Source organism: Haliotis rubra, unplaced genomic scaffold, assembly GCF_003918875.1.
Source record: "Haliotis rubra isolate DU_JTF1 unplaced genomic scaffold, ASM391887v1 Scf1971, whole genome shotgun sequence".
In the NCBI taxonomy this organism is placed as follows: domain Eukaryota; kingdom Metazoa; phylum Mollusca; class Gastropoda; order Lepetellida; family Haliotidae; genus Haliotis; species Haliotis rubra.
Window position 1 is genome coordinate 3,091 of NW_025765971.1, and position 19,527 is coordinate 22,617.

The 19,527-nt window shown below is 40.1% G+C and overlaps 1 long non-coding RNA gene across 1 annotated transcript; it reads right to left on the reverse strand.

The window, feature by feature from the left end:
- Positions 1 to 3,462: 3,462 nt before the first annotated feature.
- Positions 3,463 to 13,166, reverse strand: LOC124275024. The gene is made up of 4 exons (XR_006898181.1): positions 12,963 to 13,166; positions 12,313 to 12,318; positions 4,822 to 4,826; positions 3,463 to 3,473 (listed from the first exon to the last, which is right to left on the reverse strand). It is a non-coding gene; the product is annotated as an uncharacterized LOC124275024 (long non-coding RNA).
- Between the last annotated feature and the right edge of the window lie 6,361 nt (positions 13,167 to 19,527).

Consider the following 19,527-nt stretch of genomic DNA (forward strand, 5'->3'; position numbering starts at 1 on the left):
TCCGAACGTTTACGATGATGCTCAAGGTCAAGGCCATCAGGGACAACACTGTGGTGGAGTTTACAATTGGGCCAGGAGGACTGACGCCGGTGAGTGACCTTGAGGAAAACCATTGCCCGAAATCCGTAACATGCTCTACATATATACTGAGAGAAACAAATAAAGGATCACTGGACAATTCAACCCTTCCTTTATTATTTTCCAGTTTCTATCACCACGGCGCTATTAAAAGCTAGTGATGGAAAATGGAAAATATTAAAGGAACGCTTGAATTTCCTTTATTTCTTTCTCTCATTATATATGTTCTCCCAAACTCTAAAGAATGAGCGAGTGAGTGAGTTTAGGTTTACGCCGCACTCAGCAATATACCAGCTATATGGCGGCGGTCTGTTAATGATCCAGTCTGGACCATACAAATCCAGAGATCAACAGCATGAAGATCGATCTACGCAATTGGGAAACGATGACATGTGTCAATCCAGTCAGCGAGCCTGACCACCCGACCCGTTAGTCGCCTCTTTCGAAAAGCATGTGTTGCTGAAGATCAATTCTAACCCGGACCTTCACGGGTTCTAAAGAATGAACTAAAGAGGGAGTCATTATTCAGTCTAGAATGACTGGACAAGGCCGGATTATCTCAGCTGCTAAATTTAAGGAAGATTTTAAGCTCCACTGGGATTATATGTGCTTGTATATACTCTTTAGGGTACCCTCTTTAGATCTATATAATCACACAAGTGCTTGTAGGTTTGATCTGAGCGGTAAATGACTGGGATCAATGCGGTGTCAAAACCAAGTAATTTGTTTTCTACAATCAAAATAATTGGATGTGAAACCAACAAAGAAAATAGAAATGTTATATTATTATATATCAAGTATTTTACAATTAATTCTATCTTACCTTACACATAAATGTCGTTTTCTGATTGGCTGAGCGCTCTTCTAATATTTTCAATATACTCTGTATTGTCCATGTTAACGCTGGGAATGCCGAACTCATTTGGTACTTCGTGTTAGCAATTCTTTATCTCGAATCGTATGATGTACGGAAATTACCAATGTTTTGCGAATGCAAATCACTGGAAGGGAAATAACTCTAAACTTGACTTTCTTGTCTGCTAGATTCTATGTCATCAGAAGATCTAGAAGGCTAATTGCCTAACTCTGGTACTCAGTATTATGATCCGATACCAGTGCTTGAAAAATAATTAAAATAAGACTTTGGCGCCCATGGGCTCAGGGAACATAAACAAACATAGAGGATACATCAAGCCATGTCCCCCTCGTGAACAACTGGCTGGTGGGGTAGCCTAGTGATTAAAGCATTCGCTCGTCACGCCGAAGACCCGGGTTCGATTCCCCACATGGGTACAATATGTGAAGCCCATTTCTGGTGTTCCCCGCCGTGATATTTCTGGAATACTGCAAAAAGCGCCGTAAAATAAACTCACTCACTCACTCGTGAACAACTTACTGCAAATATAGTGGCAGCACAAAATAGAGTTTGATATGCAAACAGTGATTAAGCAGTAAAGACGGTGATATTTATATTCTGAAAATGGTCAAGCTTTCAGGATAGACTCATGCAGGGTGAAAAGGGATCTTTACACTATCCTGTTTCCTGAAGCCCATGAATATCCGGGTTAGAGCCTTCAGAAATAAATGCTTGTTGCAGGAGGCGACTAACGGGATCGCGTGGTAGGCTAGTTGACACATGTTAGTGTATCCCAATTACGTAGATCGATGCTCATGTTGTTGATCACTGGATTTTCTTATCCAGACGCGATTATGTACAGACCGCCATATAGCTGGAACATTTCTGAGTACGGCGTTAAACAACATCCAATTCAGTCCTGAACTTGAATCTTGACACAATTCACTGACGTAATTCACTGTTCCACGGTGAATTATATTGTCACTTAACAACAGTCTCAAGTCGAATATAATCAGTTTTATATTACCCACTCCCAGGCTGCCCCCGTGGGTACTGCCATCGTCGGCGTTCCCGACGCCGTTCCGGGCGTGGACATCACCGTTACCCCAACTCCGTTCAACGACTTCGCGAGGGCCCTCCTACCCCAGTGCGACAACACTATCATCGGGTTTGATCCGATCCTGATGGCGTCTGCAGTTGGAGCTCCAAACACTGCAGTTTTCCCCAATGAAGGCTTGTGTGGAAACTGCAACGGCAACCCTGGTGATGACAACGAGTTCCAGGGACTTCCGGGAGTGTCTGCTAGAGAAGCGGATATGGCGTTCAGCCTTCGAGAACTTTCCATTGAACAAAGGTTTGTAAATCCTAGTCTCTATGAATGATTTACAATGTATCTCCATTCTTCATACAGCATTCTCAGCTCTTGCAGTGTACAACCTGAAATTAAACGTATCTATATTGATATATTATCTGTTGAGATTCTGCATTTAATAATGACATGGAGCAGGATTCGAGGACAAATACGTTAAAAGAGATTATTGACTCTCAATATTGTCTTGCAGTAGTGCAAGCATCAAGGCAGTATACATGTTCAATAATCTCAATGTTATGTCGAAGCATTGTCACAACATTCGTGACCAACTCATGTTATTCCATGACAAGCATAGCGACTCGTGCCCTTTTGATAGGTTTTCATATTGGCGTATGAAGATCAGAACTACTTTCAACAAGAACGATAACTCTATTCCTGTTTGATTCCAATGGTACTTAATATCGCCAAGTACCAGTCTCAGTAAACGTAAGCTCAGTATTATTCGTTACACTGCTATACTGAGCCAAACAAACCCTAGTAGAAAGTCTCGTCAGCTCACCTTTTGAATTTATCAGTCAGAACACAGCTTACCAAATTGCGAAAGTTACATTTCGCACATACCGTTTGAACCTCGAAAACGTTTGTACCCGAACGGGCTTGAATGCTAGTATTTACCGCAATATTGCTTCCCAGTAATACACATGGAGGACGCCATTATTCACGACAGTGAGTAAACAATCGCTGAAAATAGCGTGTTTGTCAATAATCAAGGATGTCATCTTGCGGAAATATATGCTAATAGTAACCATGTAATCAGAAACCCCTACGCGTATATATTGCAGGTCAAATATATGTGTTTTATGCGGATTGTTGTTTGTTGAGGGATCAGTGTCAGCGAACGGGAATATGCATCTTGTAAATCCCGCCGAATCCTAAATAACAGCTATTGTCTTATTTGTTACATCAGTTCGGGCGTCTCGCGTTTGATTGGACGGTCTTAGGTCGCTCAAAGGTTAGCTGACACGACCTTCAACTAGGGTCAGTATATAGTGCACTGTGTAACGAATAATACCCACCCTACGTTTACTTAGGCTGCGCCAAGCGCTTGTATATTAGACCTTTTTGATACAGTTAAAAGATGGAGAAATAATATTTGTTAGACACATATTCTAAAAAAATAGCATACATTTCTTGCATTTTCTAACGTAATTATTACCAGCTGTTGGCCTTATATCAAAATTGTATATTTCTAAATAATGTTTAAGAATCACAAATTCAATTTGTTTTGGTTTGTTTGTTTGGGTTTTTGTTTGTTTTTGACTTTTGGGGGATGTGTGTTTATTTTGTTATTGTTGTTTTAGGGGAGAGGGTGTTGTTTTTAATATGCAAGTACAGGATATTTTCTTCCATAGCAGATACTCCAAAATGACTTTAAAATATTACTCAAACTTAACATTCGTGTAACCTTGCTGCATTCCCATGGTGGAATTGTAATAAGATAAGCACTGAAAAGAATATAATTGACACAATAAGGTGAGACTAAAATATCCCCAGTGATGTGAAATAAAAGCCCAAATGTAACCCACAATGAACATCGAGTTGCAAATGAAAGTAGCCTCCCTTAGACCAAGTTACCCGAAAATGGCCACGTGGTGTACCCTAATGGATATTACAAACCGTTTCTTAACAGATAACTATCTGTTGGATCACATAGCCAACATAAAATGATGAGTTAAGTTTTGTTAATGCAGGCATCGCTAAATTTGTGATACACTAAAATAATGTTATAATGAACATGGTTTGCGGATACGGTTTCTAATTATTGATCTCGGGGAAGATTGCTTCATAGGAGAACAGTCTGTGTTCAAATTATCAGCGGCGCAGAATTGATATATTCACAGGCCTTCTTTTACCAACGTCAGTTTTCAATGTCGATTTTGGCAAAGTTTACTTGAGTCTTTAAAACAAAACAGGGCCTCCTTTCACGAAGCAACTTTATTAAAGTTAACCTTAACTCACATTCTTTAAGATTGCATTAAGGTAACCTTAGTGACTTACGATCTCCTTACTGCTTTGTGAAAGGAAGCCCTGGGTCCCGGTCCTCAAAGCGATCGTAGCGCTAAGATGATCGTAACTCCAATACTTTAACATAGACTAACGCTACGATCGCTTTGAGGAACGGGGCCCTGGTAGTTAAGATTAGATCACCGTATTATTGGTGTGACTCTCTGACATGGTAAAGTTATGCTATCGTATCCCATGTGATGCTGATGATGTAAATCACTGGATTATCTGGTCCAGGTGTAGTTATTTAGAGACCTCTGTAACAAGCTGTTAAGCGATAGTGCAGGTCTTACACGTTACGTGAATCCACTATCGCAGAATAGTGCTGTATATAGTTGGAACAATGCTGAACACACGATTGTAATTATTATGATAAAAACATTTATAATGTTTTTGCAGTACCCCCGACGGACCAAGATGTACCGAACTTCGTCAGGTGGCTAACGGTACATTATGCGCCCCACCCCAGCAACTCGCTAACGCTGTTAGATGCTGTGGGGTCTTCTACGACAGCGCCTTCGCAAGCTGCTTACTGGCGAACCCCTCCTTACCCGTGAACAGAGATTTATTGCTGACTCTGATGCGGGACTGCTTGTTAAACTATTGTGTTACCGGTAACAGAGCGCTTGCAGCTAACTTCGTCCCAACCCTAACGACGAGCACTGCATGTGTGGCGGCAGACTACGTGTGTCCTCCGTAATACTCCGTAATAGGTGGGGTAGCCTTGTGCTTAAAGAGGTGGCTCGTCACGCAAAAAAAAACCCAGGTTCGATTCCCAACTTGGATACAATGTGTGAGACCCTCTTCTGGTGTTCCCCCGCCGTGATATTGCTGGAATATTACTAAAAGCGGAGTTAAACCATACACACTGACTGACTGACTTGTTAATATACCACAACTGTATAACTGTTAAATTAAAATATAATCAATTTTAATTGCAATTGGAATTTGTTCCTGAACACGATGAAAACGCACAATCGGACACCTCGAAATCTAATAGATCGGTTTGTGTCTTTTTGTCAGTCCCATACTTCAACATCCAGATCGACTAACTTAACTTCATAATTGAGCCATTTTGCCAAATATTCAGAAAACCATGACTTTTTTTAGGGCGTTGGGGTAACCTAGTGGTTAAAACGTTCGCTCGTCACCCCGAAGACCAGTGTTTGCTTCCCAAATGTTCTTTTGGACGCCAATGGCCCGTCAATCCTTCCTGTGTTGGCTCTATGATCTATATAGGTGTGCATAAAAGTGTATACTTAATACTACTGTTATATGGTAAAAATACATCCCTAAAACCATGAGAGAATTACATCAGATTCCGTATTTAGATTTGCAGTTTTGCTCATGAGTCATAACGGTAAGGCACGGTATGGAGACGTAAAGTCTCCATAGAATGGCGTTTAGCCGTAGGCTACGGAAAGAGTGACAGAACACATTCGTCGTGTAATACATGACAGAATAATCTAACATTGAAACAATAACAAATAAATTAAAAGAGGTGAGTTGCCGAACGGTGCTACCCGATATTCATCCAATCACGACACACGATATTCATCCAATCACAACACACAATATTCATCCAATCACGACACCAATATTCATCCAATCACAACAAACGATATTCATCCAATCACGACATACATGAGTGCAAGGTCGGATACAGGATTAACGAATAAAAACGATGAGTTGAAGCATGTGACCAAAAAACAGGCTAGGTTCGAACCATTTAAAAAGACATGTTTACAATTGGGCCAGGAGGTCTGACGCCGGTGAGTGACCTTGAGGAAACCATTGCCTGAAACATGCTCTACATATATACTGAGAGAAACAAATAAAGGATCACTGTACAATTCAACCCTTCCTTTATTATTTTCCAGTTTCCATCACCAAGGTGCTATTAAAAGCTAGTGATGGAAAATGGAAAATATTAAAGCAACGCTTGAATGTCCCTGTGTTCCTTTATTTCTTTCTGTCAGTATATATGCTCTCCCAAACTCTAAAGAATGAGCGAGTGAGTGAGTTTAGGTTTACACCGCACTCAGCTATATGGCGGCGGTCTGTAAATGCTCCAGTCTGGACCAGACCATCCAGTGATCAACAGCATGAAGATCGATCTTCGCAATTGGGAAACGATGACATGTGTCAACCCAGTCAGCGAGCCTGACCACCCGATCCCGTTGGTCGCCTCTTTCGAAAAGCATGTGTTGCTGAAGATCAATTCTAACCCGGACCTTCACGGGTTCTAAAGAATGAACTAAAGAGGGAGTCAATATTCAGTCTAGAATGACTGGACAAGGCCGGATTACCTCAGTTCCCAAATTTAAGGAAGATTTTAAGCTCCACTGGGATTATATGTGCTTGTATATACTCTTTAGGGTACCCTCTTTAGATCTATATAATCACACAAGTGCTTGTAGGTTTGATCTGAGCGGTAAATGACTGGGGTCAAAGCGGTGTCAAAACCAAGTAATTTGTTTTCTACAATCAAAATAATTGGATGTGAAACCAACAAAGAAAATAGAAATATTATATTATTATATATCAAGTATTTTACAATTAATTCTATCTTACCTCACACATAAATGTCGTTTTCTGATTGGCTGAGCGCCCTTCTAATATTTTCAATATACACGTACTCTGTGATATTGCTGGAATATTGCTAAAAGCGGTGTAAAACTAAACTCACTCACTCACTCACTCGTGAACAACTTATAAGGTTCACAAATAACTGCAAATACAGTGGCAGCGCAAAATAGAGTTTGAATACAAATGCAATGGCAATATAATATGCAATCAGTGATTAAGCAGTAGAGACGGTGACATATATATTCTGAAAATGGTCAAGCTTTCAGGATAGACTTCTGCTCATGCAGGGTGGAAAGGGATCTTTACACTATCCCGTTTCCTGAAGCCAATGAATATCCGGGTTAGAGCCTTCAGAAATAAATGGATAACGGGATCGCGTGGTAGGCTAGTTGACACATGTTTCAGATTCAAACACGTCAACGCAAGCGGCAACCAGCGACCGAATCCTCACGCAACAGAAGCTAGACGCCTTCTCGTTTGGCACGCCCATAGGGCAACGGCCAAGGCCCGGTTATTATCTCACAAGGACCTATCGCCGATGACACCGCAAGTACTAACTCCGAGAGTGATATCGTGACTGACAATACCACTCTCTCCCTTTTGTGTTGGAACGTTAACGGTTTGAGGGACAAAATAAACGACTGTGAATTTTTAGTACATCTTCGGAAATTCAAAATAATATGCCTTGTTGAGACGTTTGTTATCGACATGTCAAATATGAATTGGTTGGACGGTTATGACGTTTTCTATAGCCCAGCAGTAAAGCTATCTGATTGTGGTAGACTTTCTGGTGGTGTATGTGTTTGTATCCACCATTCTATAAGCAAAGTGTGCACTTTACTATCCCCAGTAGTTGACAATTTCATCTTCTTGAAACTGCCTAAAAAGTTATTTTCAGTTGCAAAAGATATCAACTTACTATGCACTTATATCCCACCCCTGGGTTCCCCGTACTATTCTAACAGAGATTATAAATGTAACATTGAACAAATCGAACAGTTTCTTATAGAAACCCTTCCAGAAATCAGTGATTCATTCACAATACTCTGTGGAGATATGAATGCTCGCACAGGCAGGCGAAATAACCATTACGTTAGTTTTGATGATGACATCGGACATGAGCATCTAAAATATAGTGAAGAAGGGGATACCCCACTCGATGACCGCAAATCGCATGATAAAGTTGTAAATAGTTTTGGTCGTATTTTATTAGATATGTGTGTTATGCACTTCAATTGTTTATTGTCAATGGCAATGCTTTTGGAGATAGGCTTGGAGAATATACTTTTTGTAATCATCAGGGCTCGAGCGTGAACGATTATATCATCTGTTCACAGGGTTTTTTCCAGTATATTGAGATGTTTAACATTGGAGATCGCATTGACTCAGACCATTTCCCACTGGAGTTGACTTGTAAATTTCCACATGTACACAATGAAAATGAACTGACCGATGGTTGTTATGATAAAGAAAAGATTGTTTGGAATGATTCGCTATGTAAATACTTTGTCGATAATTTATCTGATAAAATGTTGTCCTGTTGTCAACATTTACATACAATGCTTGATATTGACATTGATGGTGCTATTGATGAATTTGTACATATGATTTTAATCTCGTCCGAGTTGTATGAAAAAGGGTAGTGTTAAACATGCTAACAGTAATAGAACGCCCCAACTGAATGCGGAATGCAAATCAGCGAGGCGTGATGCCAGTAAGACCCTCAGGGCATTTCGGTGTAAACGCACAGTTTCGAATAGAACGCAATACTGCAAAATGAGAAATAAGTTTAAAAATTGCTGTAGAAGATTTAAATCTAAATATTGCAAACAAAGGCAAAACAGACTCAGCAGTTCGATCAAATGTCCTTCTAAATTTGGAGAGAAATACGCTTCTTACAAACCGACCGCACCATCAAATTTCTATTCCCAAACTGAATGGCTAATGCATTTTAAGAAAATATTCTCAAACGAGTCTGTATTTGATATCGATCAAGATAACGATGTTTTAAATGACATGGTTAGTTCACCATCAGAATGTTACATGGATGTGGATAATTTTATTCTAGAATAACCAATATCAGAAAATGAAATATCCAATGCTATATCACACTTAAAAAACGGGAAAACGGCTGGTCCTGATCATATCATCATAGAAATGATAAAATGTTCGGAATTCGTAATCATGCCATTTCTGATAAAATGTTTCAATAGACTATTTGATAATGGTATGTTTCCAACTAGCTGGTCTTCTTCAATTATTGTTCCTCTTCATAAGAAGGGGAAATTTGATGATCCTGACAACTATAGAGGCATCTCACTTATGAGTATTCTGGGCAAAATATTCACAACTTACTAAATAATAGAATAACAAATTGGGCAAATATGAGGGACTTAATCCCAGAAACTCAGGCCGGTTTTCGAAAAAACTATTCTACTTCAAATCACATCTTTACATTAAATGCAATAATTCAAAAACGTCTTTCACGCCGAAAACACAAATTGTATGTAGCGTTTGTCGATTTTAAAAAAGCTTTCGATTCTGTTGATCGTTCTAAATTATGGTATTGTCTGCTAAAGACCGGATTACGAGGGAAAATGTATTCTGTTTTAAAGTCTATGTATTCTAATATATAATCATGAGTGCGATGTGGTGATGATTTTACAGATTATTTTGATTGTCCAGTCGGATTAAGACAAGGATGTATTTTAAGCCCAATGTTATTTTCATTTTTCATTAATGAATTGTATTACGATATTGCTAAAAATGGAAAACATGGTATTCAGATGTTCCCAGATATGATTGAAATACTAATGTTACTTTTTGCTGATGATGTCATTTTAGTTTCAGACACTATTGTAGGACTACAAAATCAACTTAATATCTTGGGACGTTACACAAAAGAATGGAAGTAATCGGTTAATTACGACTAAACAAATATTGTCATTTTCAGAAGGGGTGGTTCGTTATCCGTAAATGAAACGTGGGTACTAAATGGGATACACCTTAAGATTAATAGTCATTATAAATATCTTGGTCTTCTGTTTACCCATACAATGAATTTTTCTAAAAGCATAGAAGATTTAGTATCAAGAGCAAAGAAAGCCCTATTCAACGTTATGTCTGTTTCATATAAAATTGGGGCGGTGGGGTAGCCTAGTGGTTAAAGCGTTGGCTCGTCACGCCGAAGACCCGGGTTCGATTCCCCACATGGGCACAATGTGTTAAGCCCATTTCTGGTGTCCCCCGCCGTGATATTGCTGGAATATTGCTAAAAGCGGCGTAAAACTAAACTCAGTCAGTCAGTCAGTCATATAAAATTGGAATTACCTCACCTAATATATTTTTTAAACTCTTTGATTCGCAGATACAACCAATAATGTTATATGGATCTGATATTTGGGGTTATCAAAGATACGATTGTTTAGAAAAACGTCACCTTTTAGCATGCAAAAGATATTTATCCGTTGGATTATCTACACCAAACTGTATGATTTAAGGCGAATGTGGAAGACACCCAATATATATCAATTCTCAGATTAGATGCTTGAAATATTGGATAAAACTTATTGGTATGCATGAAAATAGAATTCCAAAGCTGGCTTATAATATGCTTTTACATTTAGACACACATCGGTAAAATTACATGGGCATCCCACGTAAGAAAACATTTTGTTCTCTCATGGTTTTGGTTTTATTTGGATGAACCAAACTATTGGGAATGCCAGTCTCTTTTTACATAATTTTAAACACCAAGCCATTGATATGTTCTATCAGAATTGGCATTCTACCCTTCAAGACAGCTCAAGGTATGACTGCTACAGGACATTTAACAGTTTACTCCAGCCTGAAAAATATTTGTCTGTTTTATATTTTAAAGATTTAAGAAATATTTTTATCAAATTTAGACTTGGTTTGTTAGATTTAATGATAAATGAAGGCAGAAAATGTCCATAGATAAGAACAGTGAGAATTTGTCCGCTATGTAAATCCGCAGCTGAGAATGAAATCCACTTTTATGCCAGTCTGTCCATCCTACTCCATTCTCAGAAGCAACATATTCCACGCCCGTTTTGTCAAAAATCTCCTGCTCTAGCCATCCTTGATGTCTTCAAAATGATAACGTTATTCTTAATCTGTCATTATTTATCAAACATAGTATGATACTAAGAAAAAGTACTGTTAAACAGTTTAAAGCGCAAGAACGAAATTTCGGGCCAATAGATTGTCATCTTGTTCTCCACTATTATATATGGTATTCTGTATACTATTTGCAAATGTATATTTGTATGTGGGCCGGAGGCCTTAGATACAATAAGCTCTTTTGACTTTGACTTTGACACATGTTAGTGTATCCCAATTGCGTAGATCGATGCTCATGTTGTTGATCACTGGATTTTCTTATCCAGACGCGATTATGTACAGACCGCCATACAGCTGGAACATTGCTGAGTACGGCGTTAAACAACATCCAATTCAATCCTGAAATTAAATCTTCACACAATTTAACTGAATTGTAACACTGTTCCACAGTGAATTATATTGTCACTTAACAACAGTTTCAAGTCGAATATAATCGGTTGTTTTATATCACCCTATCCCAGGCTGCCCCCGTGGGTACTGCCATCGTCGGCGTTCCCGACGCCGTTCCGGGCGTGGACATCACCGTTACCCCAACTCCGTTCAACGACTTCGCGAGGGCCCTCCTACCCCAGTGCGACAACACTATCATCGGGTTTGATCCGATCCTGATGGCGTCGGCAGTTGGAGCTCCAAACAATGCAGTTTTCCCCAATGAAGGCTTGTGTGGAAACTGCAACGGCAACCCTGGTGATGGCCTCAGACCACAATTATTTTCCTTCTTTGCTATCTACAGTGACATGCCAGTGCACCATAATTAATATCGGTCGTAGGCTGTTCTCCTGTTGCATGCTCACCAACCTGCCACTTGTCACTTAATCGGCAAAATATGAGCCTGGATCGACCATGTCGATTTTGCTGTATCCACTGTAAACAATGGTCACCGGAAGTTACGAGCCGAAACACACCAGACAGCCTTGAACTTGGGGTCAAATCAAGGAAGGCTGGTGTCAATACCATGAGTAGATTGTGGACCAACAAAATTTTGCAATAAAGTACAATGTCTTACCTTTCATTTAAGCTATCACAAGTCACCCTGAAAAAATCAGCACAAGCAGAACAGCCCATTTAAACAAGGCACTATATTCTCATATTTTACTTCCGGGTCATGGTAAAAGTTAAGGGGGGTAACTGTGGTCTGAGGCCTATCAGGACACCAAAAAGTCTGCAAATTAAATAAAACTTAATCAATACTAAGCCCAGACACTATGTAAGGCTCACAGAAAATTTGAAAGCCCTAACTCATACACAACTTGACTTATACTGCTTTTACTCCATGCTGTATCTCTGGCATTTGAGTGTTAATTTTGGGCATGAATTAATTTCAAACACAATTCTAATTTGTCTATAACTCCATAACCAGGTGGAAATTGACAAAAACATCAAGTGTTCCTCTTTGTTATTGCATGTGCTATCAAAGGACAATGGTTTCAGTCCATTAAAGCATTTTTTCATTTTTTTCTTATTTTATATACATACATGCATTTTATACTAAAATAATTCCATTAAAGTTCATATTTTCAACAAAAATGAAAATTGAAACTGTTAAATTTGTATTCATTAGAAAGCCCTATCTTCCTCGTTAAATTGATTGGCTGCACAAGTAGCTGAGTACAGCCAATCAAGTGCAGCGAGTCACCAAGCATGTCCACTCACCTGACACCTGGCCAATACGCGACAAAGTGTCAGTAGGTGTGTATGGCTCAACCGCGATTTATTAATTCAGTGGCGCAAGACATGTGTATGTCTTGAGTTTCCAATACATTTTCTAATACATATACCTGCTTGTCAGTGCCAGTGACAACACACAGAGATGGGATATATAAGTACATGCTGTGCTCAGAGCTCATTAGTTCTATTCGACACAATCACGATGAAAGGCGACCGCAAGAGAATCAAGTCACAGTTCAGCAAAGGCCATACTCCCTGGAACAAAGGTCTCACCCCTTGAATCGAAGAGTCGGAAAGTGCCTCCACCCCAGATACCCAGGACAGTCACTAGGTTGAGTGCAGAAGACTTCTCCCTGGTCACCAAGTCAAGGCTGGATGGCACTGGGCTGTCAACACCTGACTGCGATGGCATCTCTATTTCAGTGAGGCTGCTGCGTCCCACTTCAACGAGCAAGCATGACCTGAAACAAGAGTCAAGCAAAGATGACTTGGAGGGTATGCGACTAGTCGACAAATGAAAAGGTGGCCGAAGCATGGAACACAGCTCTGCGGACTGCATCGGTCAACATCCAGTGACTGTGACGACCCTCAGCTGCAGATAGCCAAGGAGAGAAAATGGGGAGCATGCTGGAAAATAACACTGAAATGTGTCACATGTGACTTTGTAGCACCTGAAATGAAGTTATACAAAGAAATCGAGACGGGTAAACCTGGGCCAAACCCAGCAGCACCCAACGTGGACTTGCCTTTGGGTCTACAGGACACACCTATAGGAAATACGAGAGCGAGGTTACTGATGGCCAACATGGACATTCCACCCCATGCAGGAGCAGTATGCAGAGGACCTCCAACAAGGTGGCTAAGGCTGTAACTGAACTTAACACTCAAGGATATGGCAGAAAAGGTGGAGTTAGTGAAGGAAGTTAATCGAAAGAGGGGTACTGAGCCGTGTGAGATGAACATTGCTATGGATGGCCGATAACAACTCGACAACAATAGCAAGCAGGAAGAAGCCAGGGCAGAATGCATCACAAGCAATCGGCATCGCCTGCGAAACTGTTACTGACAAGAAGTTCATCGTCAGTGCGTCATTCCAGAATAAGCTCTGCTGGACTGGTGCCTGGCTGAAAGGAAAAGGCATGGATGTGAAATGTCCAGGGGGGCACCCAGACTGTACTGCGAACATGTCGGCCTTCACTCCATTCTCTGAGTTCAAAATGGGAGAGGACATTGGTAATCAGCTCGCACTACAGGGTGTACCATAAAGTATGCCACAACCGATGGGGATTCGAAGTCTGCAGATGGAGTAGACAAAGCTCAAAGTGTTGGACCCAATGTGGAAGGTGCAAAGGCTAGCTGACCCAACCCACTTGGCTCAAGGACAGTTCCGACAATGTTACAGAGCTGATTTTAACCCAGATATGTTCCCCGGCACTACTCGTACACATAAAATGGAAGCAAAGAAGGTGCTGAGCCAGGATGTCAAAGCACGGTGCAGCCTGATACTAAAAGAACTCATGAAAGATCATGCAGGTGACATGAAAACACTTCGTAGTATCTTACCAAGAGTGCTCGAAGCAACCCTCAAGTGCTACAGCGGCGACTGCTCCAGGTGTGCCCGGTACTCAGTTGTGTGTAGAGGAGGTGTAACAAACAGCTGGTGGCAGCGATCCATGTTCCTCGGCTGCAACAGTATCACTCATTTCAATATGGATGACAATGATAAACACTTGCTTAATGAAATTCTCAAAATGAAGTTAAGTGTAGAAGTGGTGGAACAAATGAAACTGTACACAGACACACAGAAATGTGAAGCTGCCAATCGATCACTGAGTATTTCTTTGCCAAAGAATGTAAACTTTTCAAGGAACATGATTGGGAGGGCTTCTTCCACAATTCACAGGCTCAACAATGGCCCTGGGACATCAGCAATCGACAAGTGCGACCATTCTGGGGTGAAACTTTCAAGCCGAGCTGTGCGGTCACTTGAACAAATGGACAAGGAGGCTACCTATCACAAAGACTATCAGAAAAGCCCCAGTGTTGTGAAAAGGAAACTTACACAGCATGGAAGCAAGATCTGTGAACATTTGAAGTCTAAACAGACTGACAAGCAGAGTGGGGACTACAGAAAGGGTCAGTTAGACCCTGTACCGTGTTTCAGCAAAAACCATGAACATTCTTATTCAAAATATTGAAAATGTGCAGTGATGCTGCAGAACTGTATGTGCTAATTACTTCCTAAAGACAGATACTGTGTAACTTTAAGTTTAAATACATCATAATGTCTCTAAAGCTATGTGTTGTGAATAAATGCTATGTCACAACTAACTGTGACTGTGGTGAAAATCAGGAAATATGAATAAAATTTTACTATATTATTTGATATAGTATTTTTCATATACTTTGCCTTTGTTTTTCTGTTCTCCTATGACTTCAATGCCAAAAGGCAATCTGGGAAAGGTGCATGGCCTTTACACACACCCCTGTTTACACAGGCCACTCTGTCTGCATTTATGCTGTGTGGTTCAGCAGACAGGTGTTCGACATAGGTGCATTTACTGTTGTGGCACAAAATGGCTGATGTCGTAATCACCTATGTCGAAGTTTTCCCTGTGTACTATAAAACTCAGCCTGTGAGCATGAGTAGTACGCCACTGGTAGGCTATGGGGCAAAAATACCGCAACACCCCATACCCACTGTGCTTGCATGCTCCAGTCCACATATGACATATGCCATTTTCCACACTGAGGACTGAATTCTTCACAAACTTGGCTCTATATCTTTGGAAAAAAGGCTTGAATATTAGCCATTTTAGGTATCACATGCATCTATAAGGCACGTGCGGTGTAGTGATACATACATTCACCATAATTGAACCAATATGTCTAAATATGATGCGTCCGCTCACTCACTAAAACAATATGCAATCAGAAAACTGAAATAAATTCATAAAAAATGTAAAAAAAAATATTTTCAGTTGAAAACACATGTATACATATTTCAAATGCTCCTGGCAGTAAATATGCAAAGTTTCAAGTGAATATTTTGAAAATAACAGACATATAGCAAATTAAACACTTGCACTACCTTCACCATATCAGGCCTCAGACCACAATTATTTTCCTTCTTTGCTATCTACAGTGACATGCCAGTGCACCATAATTAATATCGGTCGTAGGCTGTTCTCCTGTTGCATGCTCACCAACCTGCCACTTGTCACTTAATCGGCAAAATATGAGCCTGATCGACCATGTCGATTTTGCTGTATCCACTGTAAACAATGGTCACCGGAAGTTACGAGCCGAAACACACCAGACAGCCTTGAACTTGGGGTCAAATCAAGGAAGGCTGGTGTCAATACCATGAGTAGATTGTGGACCAACAAAATTTTGCAATAAAGTACAATGTCTTACCTTTCATTTAAGCTATCACAAGTCACCCTGAAAAAATCAGCACAAGCAGAACAGCCCATTTAAACAAGGCACTATATTCTCATATTTTATATTTTACTTCCGGGTCATGGTAAAGTTTAAGAGGGGTAACTGTGGTCTGAGGCCTAGTCTGTATGAATCTTAAAAATTTTAAACAAACATTTATCTCCATTCCGTTCATACAACATTTTCAGCTCTTGCAGTCTACAGTCATGCCGGAACCTGAAATTAAACTTATTTAAATTGAAATCAAAATTATTTAACTTCAAAACAAATGTCGTGTGGGGATTATAAGTGAGTCCGTTTTTGCGCAGTTTGTTCTGGACGAACTATGTACTACTATGATAGACATTTCGGTTTTCACAAAACACGAGAGATTCATAAGCTTTATGATTGAAATATTTCACTTGAGATTCTGTATTTAATAATGATCTGTAACGGAAGTCGAGGACAAATACGTTAAACCTACAGTAGAGATAATAGACTCTCAATATTGTCTTGCAGTAGTGCAAGTATCAAGGCATTATACATGTTCAATAAACTCAATGTATTGTTCAAGCATTGTTACAACATTAACCCCATTCGTGACCAACTCGTGTTATTCCGGGACAAGCCGAATTGCGAGTCCTTCTTATTTGCGTATGAACATCGAACTACTTTAAACAAGAACGGTAACTCTATTCCTGGTTGATTCCAATGGTACGTAATATCGCCAAGCATTCGTATATTGTAATGCTGTAACATATGCTATATTTAGGATTACACTTTCTTTGTAAAGTACAGATTCTAGTACTTTTGTTGGGTTGAGTCCCATCCGGAATTCGAACCAACACCCTCAGAGTCAGGCACCCAATCGCCAGCACATAAAGTCAGACGCCTAGACCGCTCAGCCACCGCGACTTCCACTTGTCCGACTTCCATATTTGTGGAATTGTAAAAGGATTTTTACTGAAAAGAATATAAATGAAACAAAATAGTCAGACTAAAATATCGTTAGATAAGTGAGATATAAGCCCAAATGTACCCACCATGAACATCGAATTGCAACTCGAGAGTAGCCTCCCTTAGACCAAGTAAAGCGAAAATGGCCAAGTGGTGTAGCTTGACGGATATTACAAATAGTTCCATAACAGATAAACCATCTATAACACCACATAGCCAACATGAAATGATGGGTGATTGTTCTTTGAGTTTCAAGTTAGGTTTTTGTTAAATGCATACGCTAAGGTTGTGATACACAGAAATATTGCTAATAGTACAATGAACATGTTGTTCGGATATGATTTTTAACTATTAATCTCGGAGGAGATTGCTTCATCAGAGAACAGTCTATGTTCAAGTCGTCAGCGGCGTATAATTGTTATATTCTCAGGTCCTCTTTTACCAACGTCAGTTTGTTTTCAGCGTTGAGTGTCGACTATGTGCAAAGTTTTATTGAGTCTTTAAAAGAAAAGTGATCGTTAACGTTAGATCGTCGTATTATTGGTGTGACTCTCTGACTTGGTAAATGAATGTGATCGTATCCCATGTGATGCTGATGATTTAAATCACTGGATTATGTGGTCCAGATGTAATTATTTACAGACCGCTGTAACAAGCTGGTCAGCGATAGTGCACATCTTAAACAATACCTATTGGTGAATCACGTTATCGCGGTATGGTGCTGTATATAGTTGGAACAATGCACACGATTATAATTATTATCACAATTATTTTTTTATATTTTTTTTCGCAGTACCCCCGACGGACCAAGATGTACCGAACTTCGTCAGGTGGCTAACGGTACATTATGCGCCCCACCCCAGCAACTCGCTAACGCTGTTAGATGCTGTGGAGTTTTCCACGACAGCGCCTTCGCAAGCTGCTTACTGGCAAACACCGCCTTACCCGTGGACAGAGATATACTACTGACTCTGATGCGGGACTGCTTGTTTAACTATTGTGTGACCGGTAACAGAGCTGCTGCAGCTAGCTTCGTCCCAGCCCTCCTAACGACAAGAACTGCATGTGTGGCGGCAGACTACGGTGTCCTCTCCCTTAATACAGTAATTCGTATTAAATTACATTTGTGAAGTCATTCCGATTGTCTGTTCGCTCCATTACTTTTCAGGAATTGAGCGAAGTGTACCAGTTTCAAAATAAACCCTGATTTTCTCACTTTGACATTAAATTTTGATAACAGAAATATTCCCAATACTTTGAATGTAATTTAAGTAGGGTAACATCCTCGTAACTTCCATTCCTTAAAATAATGTGCCTCGGCCCTCCGAATGGAGAGTTACTCGGACATTACCCTCTACATAGGTGGGCCTAGTGGTTAAAGCTGTTCACTCGCCACGCCAAGGACCTAGGTTTGATTCCCAACATGGGTACCGTGTGAGATCCATTTCTGGTCACCCTCCCTTTCCTAGCGGTGATATTGCTGGAATATTACTGAATTGACTAAAAGCAGAGTTAAACCATACTCACTGACTAACTGACTTGTTAATACATCACAACTGTAAAGCTGTTACATTTAAATATAAAGTAATTCAAATTTATTTGTACTTCAAATTTGTTTTCGAACACATTGAAAACGCAAAATCAGACACCTCGAAATCTAATACATCGGTTTCTGCCTTAATGTCAGTCTCATGCTTCAACATCCAGACTACCAAATATTTAGAAGTCAAATCCGTGTTTTCAAAGTGTTTCGGGGAAGAAAATACAGAATGGTTTCAAGTAAATTATAGAAGTATTAATTCTCACGCCATTCGTTCCTCGGAAATGCCTACTTTGTAACGCCATGACGTTTATTTAGGGCGTCGGGGTAACTGAGTGGTTCAAACGTTCGCTTGTTACTCCGAAGACCAGGGTTCGATTCCCAACTGAGAGAGAGAGAGAGAGAGAGAGAGAGAGAGAGAGAGAGAGAGAGAGAGAGAGAGAGAGAGAGAGAGAGAGAGAGAGAGAGAGAGAGAGAGAGAGAGAGAGAGAGAGAGAGAGAGAGAGAGACTTTAGTTTGTGATTTTATACTACTCACAACAAACGAAATGTTTACATAGGAAGTCCAAATATAAACTGAACTATATGTGTACACAAATACAAATATCAGCAGAGCAAACGGAAGTAAACTGGACACATATGCATGCGTTACGTGTTGGTGACATGGTAGAGTCATCATCTGCAAGGATGGATGTTTTATTTGGTAGTGTGTGTCATTTAATCGTAATGACATAAACGACAGATGTCATATGAAATCATTACAGGAAACAGTTACAAAATCTCATGAACACGTTTACAGACTGTTCGCTTGTCACCCGAAGACCAGGGTTCAAACAGAGTTACAAAATCTCATGAGCGCATGTCAATGAATCACTAACAAATAGTGAAGATCGTGGAGAGG